We start from the raw sequence: 15,085 nt of genomic DNA, 5'->3' as shown, positions 1-15,085 counted from the left end.
ACGAACTTAAAAAGAAAAATGAAATTAAATCTTTTAAGTTTTACGTCGCCCCGGCTAGGCTAAAGGAGATGGTGATAATGAGAAATGAATGAAATGATGGAATGAAGGTGGGAGGAAACAGGAGAACCTACGAGCACTGTGTTTGTCCACCAACACAAAGTCCACACAGCACGAGCTGGGATCGAACCAGGGACCCCAATCACCGGAAATGAACGCTCTACCACTGAGCCACCGCGCCCCGAACTTAAAAAGAATTAACTCTTTCGAAATGTATATGAAATTGTATATTAAATTTATTTGATTAAATTCAATCGACAATACAAAATAGATAATGTTATTTAAATTATTTAAAAGTTTAAATTGAATTAACTAATGACTCATATTGAATCAATATGGTATTGATCAACACCAATATCATCTCTCTCTGACTTACGGTTCCCGATATATGGCTTCCTAAATTTCCCAAAATCGGAACTTTTTTGGCCAATATCTCGGAAACGGTACAAGTGACGCGAAAAATTCCATCGCTTCTTTCAGATATGTTTTGATGTTCTATCGAATATAGGGCTCAAAATTGAATCATCAACACCAATATCATCTCTCTGTGACTTACGGTTCCCGAGATATGGCTCCTTAAATCTCCCGAAATGGGAAATTTTTGGCCAACATCGCGGGAACCGTAAGAGTGACGCGAAAAATTCCAGCACTTCTTTTACATAGTTTTTGATGCTCTGTCGAATGGAGAGCTCAAATTGAAAAATCCGCAAATAACAGACAGACAGACAGACACAGACACACACAAACATATATATATATACAAATATACAAACGAACACAAACATAGAGGATTTAGTACCAAACTTTTTAAGTTCGTTGACAAGTCGTACTAAAGAGTAAAAATAATTATTTTCCAGAAAATCACTTCGAAAAAATCTATTTATTCTTAACTAAAAAGAAAATCATGGGGAGCAATCTCTTATATACAATTACTTGGTAAATTTTGGTGATCACGGTGGCTCAGTGATAGAGCGAATACCTCTGGTGCGTGAGGTCCTTGGTTCGATCCACGGCCAAATAAGATTGTGGTGGACAACATCGCGTTTGTGGGTTTTCTCGTAGTACTCTTGTTTCCTCCCATATTCTCATTCCACAAATTCCTCCATTATCATTTACTTGCCTTAATCATCCGTTTCCCTTAGCCTAAACGACATACACGTAGGACGTTAAACTGAAATATTTCATTTTGATACATTCTTTAAACCTGATGTAATATAATATAATGTTACCATTATATAATACAATATTTTTATTATTATTATTGATATAAATTAAGGTATACTTACACATATCACATATAATCTTAAACCTATTTCTACATTTTACCTACAAAAGAATGTCCTTTTTGTGAAATTTACAAAAACATTCATTTTATTATTTTTTACACTTATCATTTAAAAAAAAGTTACAAGAGTTTTCACATTCAATCAGTCCTTGAAGTAGATCGTATTTTCACAATCTAAAAAATAATTTACGAAGATCTCCTGAATGTTATACTGTACAGGCTATGTTCTATGCAATTTGGTTGCATAACGGAACAGGATATATAGTTCGTGGAGAGCAATATTATTGACTTAACAAGTAAGTTTCGTTTCGAATTATGGAACTACGGTAGACTTCCAAACAGGGGCGGACCAAGGCAAAATTTTCACCAGGGCAATGGAACTATTTGGCGCCCCCTAGTCCTACCTTATATTTTTTATTTTATTACTGTACTATTACTATATTATTTTTTTCGTAGAGCCGCTTCTATCCCCTCCCATGTTGTTGCAGATTGGCATATTCGATTTCAAAAACACTGTCGAAATGAATGATTTGGCAAGAACGGTACACTGAAAAAAAAAAATCTAATAGACACTACGTTCAACAAAGGCTGACCGTTTAACGCGGCGGTGTCGTTTCTAAGAAATCAAAAGTAGGTGTGTATATACTGTTCCCCCTCCACTACCACTTTAAAAGAGTAACATACATTAAATAGAATAGCATTCATTGCTTGGAAATAGTTCACAAAGAACATGGCCGGCTATAAACAATACCAACTCACCCTCCACTCTTTCTTCTGCATGCCATGTCTTCATTTGTCGATACAGCCCCCTAATACTATAGAAAAATATGACATAATTGACGATACTTTTCAAGAATATAAACCAAAATGGTCAGTAGAAAAAAGTTATAATATTTACTTTTTGAGGGTCGTTTTGGCGCCCTCTTTACTGTGGCGCCCCGGGCAGTTGACGGCCCTTGGTCCGTTCCTGCTTCCACACTACGGGAATTCAATACTCAAACTTGAAGTATAGTCTACAATATAACTACAAGTTGCGACGGATTAGTAGGATCAAAGACAGAACCAGTTCCTCGGACGGTAGTTACATATCAAAAAGCCATTACTCGCTTTGCCTTTTGCTTTGCCTTGAGTGGCCCCGCGTAGCGTAGTCGCTAAAGCTCTCGCCTTCGGTGCGAGCAGTCCCGGGTTCGATTCCCGGTGGGGGCACTCGGTCGAAAAATGTAAAACGCTTTTTCAGGCCAGCCACCCTGAATGAGGTTTTCCTGGGTTTTCCTCATTCACAAATGCCGGGGTGGTTCGGGTGGTACCAGGCCGCTTCCCTCCTTCCCCCATCCTTCTTCCTTCCCCTTCCCTGGATTGTGTGCTCGCCGAGAGACGTCATCCCTCAAACGTGACGGGCTAAATGGCCTTAGATGCTGAAAGCACAGAAATCTAAATCCTAATCGCTTTGCCTTGATGTTTTTGTTCAATGGCGATAAAAGTTAAACTGAAAATTGTTAATCTGAACTACGTTCGTTTTGAATAGGGGAGACCGGGGCACGTTTTCTATAGGGGCAAGTTTTTCAACTGGCTTTAGTTCTGAAGGGATCCGGTAGATCGCTCCTGCGGGTGGACTGGCTGAAGCAGCAATGCTTGGCACGCCATCTATGCAAGTTTCAGTTGAGTAGATGTGTTGACGTAGGCAGGAGATCTTGTGAAACCATTTTTTCGAAAATGAGTAAAGTAGCAGGTCTGCATTAAAACTTGAAATACAGTAAATGTACTAGTGTTAAACGTACTGCTTTGACATGGCATGTACTAAAGATGGTGTTCTTCCTTTACGTAATGATGTGTTTGTTTAGCAAATACTATACACCATTAGTCGTCAAGGTTATATTGAAGTTCAAAAATGGCGATGGGGCAGGTTTACCAACAACGTACGGGGCACGTATTCCAATATTTTTCCGCTCTGTCAGTTTCTCTAATTTTAGTAGGACTATAAAAAATGCAAGTAGGGCCTACTGTATAAAGAAATCTCCGAAATAACAATGTATGGTACAAAATACGTATCCCGTGACCAGGCACGCAGCGAGGGGAAACGTAAAAAAAAAAAAAAAAAGTTATTCTATGCTGATATATAGGGTGTAAAGAAAGATTGTTTACAACGCTTGGGAGGTGATTCTACAGATAAAAACAAGTAAAAATGTCTATGTAACACAATGTTTATCTCGGCCTCCTAACCGATTTACGGACGTCCAAAAGGGTGGGAAAATGAAATTTGAAGGCTAATTCTGGCAAAACGACACGAGATAGAAGGGCGGTGTTAGGCGACCCACACTGACTCTCAACATGGACTATCCAAAGATACTAAGATTAGATGTGTACAAGGCGAGCGCAAGGGACATACATCCTCTCACCTCACTTTGCCATCATAACGTCCGCGGCATGCTTCGCATCCTTTGGGGAATCCCTACTACCGGTGTCAATATTGATTTCTGTAGAGCGAAAACGAAACAAAATGAAATGAAATCTTTGAGTTTTACGTCCCACGGTTATGCCGACTAGGCTAAAGTTGACGGTGATTATGAGAAATGAATGAAATGATGGAATAAAGAAAGTGGGAGAACCCCGAGGAAACCCACGCACACGGTGTTTGTCCACCACAAAGTTCACGTGGCGGGGGCTGGGATCGAACCCGAGACCCCAAGTAGGGCTGTTCCGATAATCGAGTAATCGATAACAATTCGATAAAATTTCAAAACCGTTTCATCGATAAAGAATTTTAATTTTATCGAATTATCGAACTTTCGAGACTCCCGAAATGTTTGAGACTCTCGAAATGTTCGAGACTCTCGAAATGATCGAGACTCTCGAAATGTTCGAGACTCTCGAAATATTCGAGACTCCGAAATGTTCGGGACTCTCGAGGTGTTTGAGGCACTCGAAATGTAAGAAACATTAGACAACTTCGAGACACTCGAACTCTTCGAGAGTCTCGAATTGTTTGAAAGCAACAAATACAGAAATATATCAATATGATCGCATTTGTCGAGTCGCTAGAATATTTTGAAAAGTTCGAGATTATCGGAGTATTCGGAAGAAACAATGCACTCGAGGTTATCATAGTTGTTTATAATATGTATTACATATATGCAGAGTGTTCATATTAAAACTTCTCTCCTTAGCAATGAAGTGAAGGAAAAGTTTTTTTCTCCACAGATCTGTACAAGGTTTAAGCAGTGTGTCAGAAGAGAGAAAGAGGAAGGGAAAACATGCATCACCCGAATGGAATTGGAACCCAAAACACCATTAGTCTACTAATAGTCACTTTGTCGATTGCGCCAATAACGGGACAGGAAGAAACATAATTTTACGTATGATTTCGACAAATACAACTTTGCAATAACTTATCAGATGAAAAAAGTTGTTTGACTAGTTTGGCTGCAAGAAGGAATCACTGGAGAGGTGAAGGAACCGAACTGTTCATCACTACTTTTAATAGTACCCGAAACTTCGATAATACCCGAAACTTCGATAATACCCGAAACTTCGATAATATTTGAAATTTCGATAATACCCGAAACTTCGATAATACTCGAAATATTGATAATACCCGAAACTTCGATAATACTCGAAATTTCGATAATACCCGAAACTTCGATAATTTCAAATACTCGAACGGTTTCGAGTAACCGATGACAACTCGATAAATTTTCACTCCCGAAGTTCGATAGGTCCTCAGCCTTATCGAACACCCCTAACCCCAAGCACCGGAAGTGAACGCTCTACCACTGAGCCACCGCGCCCCCAGCCTGGATAATGGATATCGACCTCCAAAGATTCATGATCCGAGGGAAACAAATTTCTACTTGCAGTGATGTCAAATTCATTAAGAAAGGAGACTACATAAACAAGAATATTCTCGCGACGAGTAGGAAATAAGTTAAATTGACTGATCTCTAGTCCTTGGATAAATATATCTAAAAACCAGTCGTCGCTGGGGCGATGGGACAATTACCTACACTCGTCTTGGGGTCAAACCAATCTATTGACAAATTAAAATCACGGAAAAGAACAATATCGCATTGATTACGAGTTGTAAGCACAGAATCCCTACAATTCTCGAGCACAGTAATAGGCGAGTTTCTGTATCTATAGTAACAGCTATATCAATTTTATTTTTTTAAAATTTTTATTTTATTTTATTTTATTTTATTTATTTATTTATTTATTTTTTGCCTGTTGCAAGTTTAATTTCAACATATATTATGTCAGTTTGTAGCTAGGTCATTGCGTAATTTACACTTCCATTTAGTGTTCACACTAATCATTACACCGCCACCACGACTTCCTCGATCATTCCTATAGATGTTAAAATATGAATCTATGGAAAGCTCACTGTTATCAACACTTTCATTTAGCAAGGTTTCAGTAAAGATGAAGCAGTCATAACTAATAGTTTCACTTATACATATTGCGCAATCGGCTAGTTTATTTTTAACGCTTTGTAAGTTCTGATAATACGCCGAAAATACAGGAGAACTTGCTAAAGAGCCACAATTTAATTGGATATCATCACTCAGAAGAACTAAGACTAGAAGATGGGTAATAGGATGTAAGGATTTCTTAACTGTAAGTGATTTTGAAGTATTTCTTCTTGACACAAGTCGGAAGTCGGTTACCATACCATAAGTTGAAGTTAGTAGCTCTCTATGTCCAAAATCCCTGCGTTCAACAGAAACTGTAACAGTCAACAGTATTCGCCTTTCGTTGGATTAGTAGCACCATGAAAAAAAATAAAAGAGTAATATAATAAAACTTCATGCCAGTGACTTGAAACATCTAAAGTTCTGTCTGGTGGATTCCGGAGAACTGACTAGCAACACTTGCATGTCTGGCAACATTGTACCCATACTGCACCAACAAGAAGGAACTATGGCGGCGCCCTTGTTCAGTAAAAGAAGGACATCATAACACAAACAAATATATTGTATCTCAAATCATGTGTAGGACAAATCATGCAAATAAAAGGATTTGGCTGATCACTAACAAATAATACAGTTACCAACATTAATATCTCAAAAGCTTGCGCTCAACATGTGAGTTGATGCCATGTGTTACTAACAACACAGTATCTATTGAAAGAACACCGTGGTGGTGCTGTTCCTATCCTGGTATTTATTCACGTAGTTCTGTAACACCACCGTGGTGTTATTTTTTACATTGCTCAACACTTACTTTGTGTCAAGCCGGTAACACCGCGCCTCTGTTAACCGCAACGCTGGACTCTAGATGTTGAAATAACCTACTAAAGTGGTAGTCATATTGGAATCACTAGGTTCTGTTAAAATCGAATTGTTTCAACATGATCATTTCTTGCTGCGTAATTTACTCTTGGAGTGACTACTTTCCGTACAATTTTCTCAAAAGACTTACTGGAGCGAAGGTACTCTTTACTCAATTTAGGCGTTCGGCTATTCAGATACTCCTTCGAGATTGCTGAACCCGTCTCAACCAAATTTGACATGGTGATTCGAGAGCGCGCACTGAGTGTCGTACCGGTTCGCACGTCCCGATTGGATACATCATTGAGGAATAAACACCGAAAAATGGGATGCCCATACACTTAACACTGGAAAAGCATTTGGCGCCCGAATTTCATTGTAAACAATGGACAATAGAATTTTCAGCATTAGAAAAAAGGGCAAAGTTCTTTTCGTTTTGTTCTGCGAACACAATTTTTCAAAGCGAAAGCTCCTCTTAAAATTGACTTAGGCATTCGTTTGACCGGATATTCCTTTGAGATGCCTGTACCCTTTTTAATAACCGTTTGGCATGGTGATTGGAGAGCACGCGGTGAGTGTCGTTAGAGGTCGCGTGTCCCGGCTGAATATACCATTCTTGAGGAATAATCCCCGAAAAACGGGAATAATCAATAAAGCTCGACTGCTTCGCTCTAAATTTGCAATTATTGTATATCTAGTTAGATTTTGCTCGTGTTTCATAACAAGCTACAATGTGTTATACATACAATACCTCATGAAAAAAGTCCACAAGGGGTAATTTACTCTTGTGGTAAGTTCTTTTAGGACTCTTTTGCTTTTCAAGGAACTGTTCGATTGATCTTGTTCGTATTTCATAATTATTTCTCAAACATCCATACAATATTGCGCAAATTTGCAATATTGCGTAAGTAATTTCTCACAAAATTGCTCACAAGGGGTAGACTGCTCTTGGAGTGAGTCGGAGAAACGGGTGGGTTTTCTTCAAAAATTTCCGAAAACGAACATAATTATTTTTTATATCTCACAAATAACTGTTTTCACAATAACTACAACATGGCATGATTCAGTTTAAGATGTGAGAGTACGAAAGTTTAGTGCGGTGGTCCGTACCTCTTATTTATGTATTTAAAAAAAAAAAAAAATCTCGAGTCAGGATTTTTATATCAATCTATATCACTTAAATACCTGGCATAAATGCACGTTTAAATACTTGTTGACTTTGCAGTACCTTTAGCATTACTTCTGCGTTTCTGAGCTTCAGAGACTGTTTGTTTATAGCTTAACCAAGCACGAGAGAGAGAGAGAAAATACATGCTTTACGTTTTGTGTATGTTATCGTGCTTTGAAGGTAATAAAAGCTCAGATAAAGAAAAATGTCACAAGTAGCTGTTAGTCAACAAATTTATATTTTTTGACTGTTTTTCGTCTTCTCACGCCTTCTCTTATTTACATAAAATCTGCGTACGTATAAGCAACCAATGCAACTGAATTCACTATATTATTATGAACGTATTAATGAACAGGAGGGAAGCTTACACTTGGATATACTGTTCCACATCAATCAGAACATTAACTTGGATTATTTTAAACATATATTCTACAGTGAAGTACAGGTATTTCGAACACGTGTAGTCAGAACATCCGGTGAATCCGAACAGGTCCGGGAGGATTTGTGTGTGTGTGTGTGTGTGTGTGTGTGTGGCAAAAATAAGCAGTTTTAGGAAATTAATAACTAAAAGAATGAAAATGGATGCACGTTATCGTAGAAAACAAAGTAAATTTGTTAAATAAATTTTCTTTAATACTTGTAATTAGGTCTCAAGTCACATTACGATAATTATACCAAGCAGTGTTGAATTCAGACGTTTTCACCCGGGAGGGAATGTCAACTTCTCGGGGGGGAGGGTTGTTTTTCTGTATTTTTGCAAGAAAACAGCATATTTAACAATTCCATTCACATGCACATCTTACCTAATATTGGGATTAATTGCTGGTAAATATTCAATGTGAGGTTATAATTAAAAAAAAACAATCGTTTAATTTTATCTAAAACAGTGGTTCTCAAACTTTCCAATAACGCGGACCCCCTGTTCATTCGAGAAGTGATCTGCGGACTGCTATCTGAAATTTCACATAGTGTTAAAAATATACTAATTAGAATTATCACTGACAATGAAAAGATCAAGAAAAATAATGCAATAACTAATTTCTTCCAAAGATACATGATTGTTTCCTAGTGAAGAAAATTTCAATTGAAAATACCAAAACTTTCAAGACTAAAAATCATTTTAAAAAATGAAATTTACTTGATAAACAACTTTCTCAAATGTGAGGTCACTAATTTGAGAAATGAAATTCTTTGTGCTTTTCCATAATAGCATTGAAATCTGGTATAATTTTTGTCACCTTCAATCTTAGGTCCGATTCTACATTAAGACTATTTCGCTTTACGGTTTTAATACTGCTAAGAGCAGAAAAGGTCTGTTCACATAAGTAAGTGGTAGGGAAGGCGTCAAATGTTGCATTGTCTTTTTAGACAACTCTTCGTACTCACAGCGCACGCGCAAACCAATCTGAGTCAAGAGTTACTCGCAGTGGCGGATCTAGGAACATATTTTGGGAAGAGTTTCTCATCACAGAATTAGGAGGAGGCTTGATGACTAACATTTACTTCTTTAAAAAAAATAAAAAATCTGAAATTAGTGGTAGTTGTGGAAGCTTTCCGCCACTTGAAGATGAAGTCCATGAAATTCAGAGGCGTCGTGCAGTTAATGCTTAACTATTTTTGAAAAAGTGCCCTAACAAAGAAGAAATTTCTCTCACTTGAAGTAGTCCTATATAACGGTTGACCAACTTCAGGCCAGAAATTTACTAAAGTAGGAAAACATTTAAATTTACAAACGTAGGTATAATTTCTAATTGCTGTATTTATAGTAACTGAAAAAAATACTTCTTGCGTAACAGCTGTGAGTTCCATTTTATTAGAACACATCTCAATTTTTAGGCGTCGCGGAACCCCTGGCTAGGTCCCACGGACCGCACTTTGAAAACTACTGATCTAAAACATTAAATAAAGACTGGCAAAAATATTTTAGACTAAACTTTAACTGCTATTTAAGTAGCTATTTTTGTTATTTCCTATATTCAGTAGTCACTGTTTGTTACTAATGTAGAGGTTTTTAAAAAGATTTAAATTAACTCAAATATTTTTTTGTTCTAAAACAAACATTCATAGGAACACCTTAAGAAAAAGTTATCATTCTTTCTCACACTTCTGATTCTAAATCAAGCACATTAGCCTTGGTTTCTGCACTGCAATAGTTTATTTTATTTATTTTTTTTTATTTATTTAACAATCACCAGATACAGCTCAGAGACCATTTTACACTGGATATCCAACAACAACAACAATAACAATGGAAAGGATTTGGGAAGGTATCGGCCAGGGCCTGTTTAGTAGGTACCATCCCGGCATTTGCCTGGTAGAACTGAGGGAAACCCTGGAAAACCTCAGTCAGGGTGGTCGGCAGCGGGATTCGAACCCACGACCTCCCGAATACGAAGCCAACGCTCTACCTCTCTCTCTAGTTTACGAAATCTTCAATAGGATTAGTGCCGTGTCGTGGAAAATCAGTGCTTGGCGCGAGAGTATACGACGACACCCCTGTATATATGAGTGAGGTCGACAGACCAGCCGCGAAAGGTGAGAAAATTTTAAAAAGTAAACCCTCTTTTCCTTGAATTTGAGCACTTTTTATTAATTTTTTCCTTTCATTTTATGTAGAATATGTGCACATGCCCACATGTGCACATGTGTTTCATTCCTCTTTTTTTCTTTCCTTCTTTTCTTTTCTTTTTCCCTCCCGAATTTTGCGCCCCTTACTTCGTCGCCCCGCTTTCCCCTCCCCCATGGAACGGCACTGAACAGGATCTTCATCACCTTCAATAGTAATCTTTCACTTATATACTACTATTATATTGATAAATTCTATATAAATCTCTAACCCAGGAGGAATAACTGTCCTTCCTGATCCTTCTAAATGACGCGCTCTGAATCTCACCCTTTAACTGACTTATTTTTAATTAAAGAAAAGTGTGTTTACTTTAACAATCGTAAAATACATTTACGTCTGTTACTTCCGATGCGAGAAATGGGATTTAGGCGCTCTATTTCAGATAATGCAAGGACTGTACATTTTCAAGAATTGAAGTCTGCTGACATCAGAGATCATGTGGAATGATCGAACGATCTACCCTATCTCAATCTGTGCTAATGCTACCTACTAATATATAATATAGGCGAAAGTGTAGTACCTACTAAAATACAAACCTTTCTTCAACAGTTAACAATTTTTATGTTCTGCCAAACTCGGTCATAGCGTTAAGAAATACAAGTTTTATTGACTATTTTGGTATTCTATCTTAGATGTTACATGTTTAATATGTATATAGAATGGGTCTGCGTCATTTATATGTATATTGAGAGATCGGATTTCGTCTGCACGTGCACGGAAAGAAAAACAAATAATTGGGTGAAGTAATTTCTACATTTTGTGACTGAAATTTTTTGAGTTTCTCCGGGGCGGAATGAATTTTCTTCGGGGGGGGGGAGATTCCCCCCCGAGCTACCCTCTGAATTCATCCCTGATACCAAGTTTGAAATAGATTACAGTACACGTACTGTAAAATATTGAAACTTATAAGTTTAGTATGGGTCAAAATACAGTAATGTAGTAGAATAATTACTGTACTGTGACATAAAACTGAAGGTGTAATACTGGTAGTGTGGTAATGCGCCACTATGATATAGCTGTACTGTCGCATTACATAACATTTTGGAAGTATTGAGAAGGACACCGATCTGTATCGGATGATTCAAAATTTAAAATCTAAATTGAAACTTCAACTTTTTTCGAATCGAAATTCGTAAACAAACTATTACAAAAAAAGATGACCTGTAAATCACATAGAGGTAGGTGACATTTTGTGATTGTTAACTGGTAATTTAATCTGGAAAGATGCACATGTAAATGGGTAGAGCCTCGGATCAAAATGTCTAGTGCTAAAACCAACTGTAAAATTACATTTGTGCTTAGATCTAAAAATAATAACCAGATAAAATTAAATGATTAAAATTAGATCGAGCGTCGCAATTATGTCCATATTCTATCAATGATTTGCAGTTTTACAGAAACAGTGATTTATAATCAATTAGTACTTTTGATGATGTCTATATGCTACATACATTGAGAATCTAATTCTAGTTTTGAAAACAGCCATTTACAGGATTCGATGAAGAAATACGAGTGATTTTAATAATACGATAAAGTATGAAAATCTTGTATAAATATAAAGAATATTATAATCTATATAATGAATACTTTATAATATGTAAAGAACAACTGTGGAAAATTTCAGAATTGATTTTAATTAAAATATGATATAAAATATATATTTTCTTAAATGCTGCATAATCTGGTCGGTATTTTCATAGAGTTTAATGCACAGCTTGAGTATTACTAGTCAGACGTTCTTCATTGTGGGAGTTTCTGCATCAGTACACGAACCTCACATACGAATATACATTAAATGTACAAAGTAACATTACTGTGAGAGCAGGTGAAGTACAGCGTACAGTACTAGTATTGTACTAGTATCTACATAGTACCGTAGTACAGTACTAGCATTGCTTGTTACAAGACATCAACTCAGTTATTGTCTTTTATCGCAGTGAAGAGAGTTTATTGGACGACGCGTAGTTTCGCCATCGTCGCATAAACTACTGTACCTATTGCACGTGGAAAAATAAAGGCATCAAGTTTTTCCAACATTTTGAACATTTTTCCAGTACAGTGCATACACTGTAGTCAGAAAACGCGTTTTGAAATACTGTACGCTATATATTACAACACAATCGACCCTTTCTCCCGCTTCAAACCGCAATTTTACTGTTATTGCGGCTAATCCGAACAATCACGTAATCCGAACAGGGTTCCATCCCAATTAGTTCGGATTATCACGACTCCACTGTATATTGTTTGTGAGTTGAATTTTGTTTAGGGATGGGCAAAAGTCGAGCTAAAACTCGACTCGAGTTCCGAGCCGAGTCACTGTTTTGAGGTCGAGTTTCGAGTCGAATCGAGTTTGAAAAATGGCTCGCTCGTTTAGCTCATTTTAACTCGTTTTGAAATCATTGCCTGATTAGACTGGAAAGCGAAAACTATAAGAAATGTAAGCAGTAATGTAGAATATTTTTAGTGTTACTCATGAGGTGAGACACTGCTCGCATCTCGCCTCGTCTCGATTAACAAGACGACAATGGATTTTTATAATGAGACAGCATCAAATGTCGTGGGCACTAACGTAAGTATATACTGTAGTTCTCACCACCAAGGCTGAGACCTGCATGGTGAAAGTTTTGAGCCGAAGCAGAAGCTCAACCCGTGTAGGAATGTTAACCGGCTTAGCTCGGATCAACTGAGCGAACAGCTCGAGCCGACTTGGTTGAAATGAGGCACCGACTCGGCTCAGGTGAGCCATCGTCTCGAGCCGGCTCGGTTGGGGTGAGCCATTAGCTCGGTTTGTTTCGGCTCGTCTCGGTTTGGGTGGGTGAGCTGTTGGCTCGGCTCGATGGGGAATGAGATGTGAGCCGAGTCGCTCGAGCAGTTGAGAACACTAAACCCGGACTAAGCAGTTTTGAACATGTGTAGCCGGCGCCCTCTAACTTTTAACGATTTTTGGTTCGAGCCCGGATACTTGCTCCTCCGGAACTCAAACTCAGAACCTCGTGAACGTTGTCCTTGCCTCCTATACTTCACGACTACCGAGGTCAGCAGTCAACTAGGTTTTAGTATTCAGATACAAACCACCTATCTTTCATGTTTATACACGGTGTTGTTATAATAATAATAATAATAATAATAATAATAATAATAATAATAATAATAATAATAATAATAATAATAATAATAATAATAATAATAATGATGATGATGATGATGATGTCTATGTAGAATACTTGGAGAAAGTACTTGAAACTACGTACTTGGCTCGATTTGGGTCGACTCGACTCGAAACTCGAGTCAAATTCGAGTCGAGTTGAAGGATATTTTTCGAGCCGAGTTCTCGAGTCAAGCTCAAATATGTCTGTTTCGAGTCGAGTCGAGTTTCAATGAAAACTCACTCGAACTCGCTCGTGCCCATCCGTAATTTTATTGTAATTTGTAAAATTCCGGGCAGAGAAATTTCAGTAAATTCCCCTTTGTTACTCCCAATGGGTAGTCTCTTCAACTACAAACAAATAAGTTCTTTTGTTTCACATTGTAAAACTTTGGTAAACTTTCAAACTACGTGAATTTAATATTGAAACCGGAAGAAGCAGATCTATAACTTCCAGTTGCAACGGATGGATCCGGTTGGAGATAGGACTTCGTCGTAAGACGCTCACACAATATCAAAAACCAGTTTCTCCTTATCTATAACAGTTAGCAATATATATATATATATATATATATATATACAGTGGCGGATCCAAGGGGAGGGCTATAGGGGCTGTACCCCCCCCCTTGACGCTCAGGTTTACATTGGATAAAACGGCAAACTATGGTTTTGCCCCTCCCTTCATCATATCCTGGATCCGCCCCTGTATATATATATATATATATATATATATATATATATATATATATATATATATAGTGTAAAGCAGGATTGAAGTCCATTTTATCCAGTGTATATCTGAGCGTCATGGGGGGGCTATAGCCTCTAAAGCCCCCCTCGGATCCGCCACTGAGTACTACTATATACTGGACTCAAATGTTGAAACTGAAGTTGTACTAGTCTTACTACTTCAAGTTTAGATAGAGAGATAAAGATGATAAAACTTAACCTTGTGAAGAATCCCCATACTAAAAAACGAAAAAGAGAAAGAAAAGAAAAGAAGAAAAATTCCACGCTCCCCTCTTCCTGTTTCTGCTCTACACAGATCAATATTGAAATCCGAAGTTGTACTGTAGGTCTACTACTTCCGGTTTTAAGTAAAGAAACAGAGTAGAAGTAAGATCTATTCTTCAGACATTGAACCGATTCCAGAAAACAGCTTTTCGATATTTACGATGGACTGATAAAAGTTCCTGTGGACAAACATCAACGTCAGATATTCCGAAAATTCTCGCAATTTTGAGCCTTGACAAAATATCTCGTGAAATAAGGAAAATTGCCTTTAAAAAATCTCAAGACACGTCGTCAACCTTAAAGGATTGCGGGCTTTCCTATACCATGGTAAAAAAAAAAAAAAAAAAAAGTCCGCTTATTTCAACAAAGGCAAGAGAGCTGTGAAGATGACTCCGCACAGGGTGTCATATGGTGGTGATCACAGAAGGAAACATCGTAAAAGTCGAGAAATCAATTCTGGCCGACCGAAGAATAAAATTACGTCAGACAGCGGAAGAGTTGATTAGTAAAGAATGGATCGGATAAA

At 37.5% G+C, this 15,085-nt stretch overlaps 2 protein-coding genes across 6 annotated transcripts in view; one reads left to right on the top strand and one right to left on the bottom strand.

The window, feature by feature from the left end:
* Positions 1 to 15,085, top strand: part of Npl4 (nuclear protein localization 4) — a 267,388-nt gene that overhangs the window by 11,180 nt on the left and 241,123 nt on the right. The gene's annotated exons all lie outside the window — the stretch shown is intronic.
* Positions 1 to 15,085, bottom strand: part of LOC145664827 (uncharacterized) — a 195,554-nt gene that overhangs the window by 153,724 nt on the left and 26,745 nt on the right. The window lies entirely within an intron of this gene.

Source organism: Thermobia domestica, chromosome 11, assembly GCF_964235325.1.
Source record: "Thermobia domestica chromosome 11, izTheDome1.hap1.1, whole genome shotgun sequence".
Classification (NCBI taxonomy): domain Eukaryota; kingdom Metazoa; phylum Arthropoda; class Insecta; order Zygentoma; family Lepismatidae; genus Thermobia; species Thermobia domestica.
This window is presented reverse-complemented; position numbering and strand designations above follow the sequence as displayed.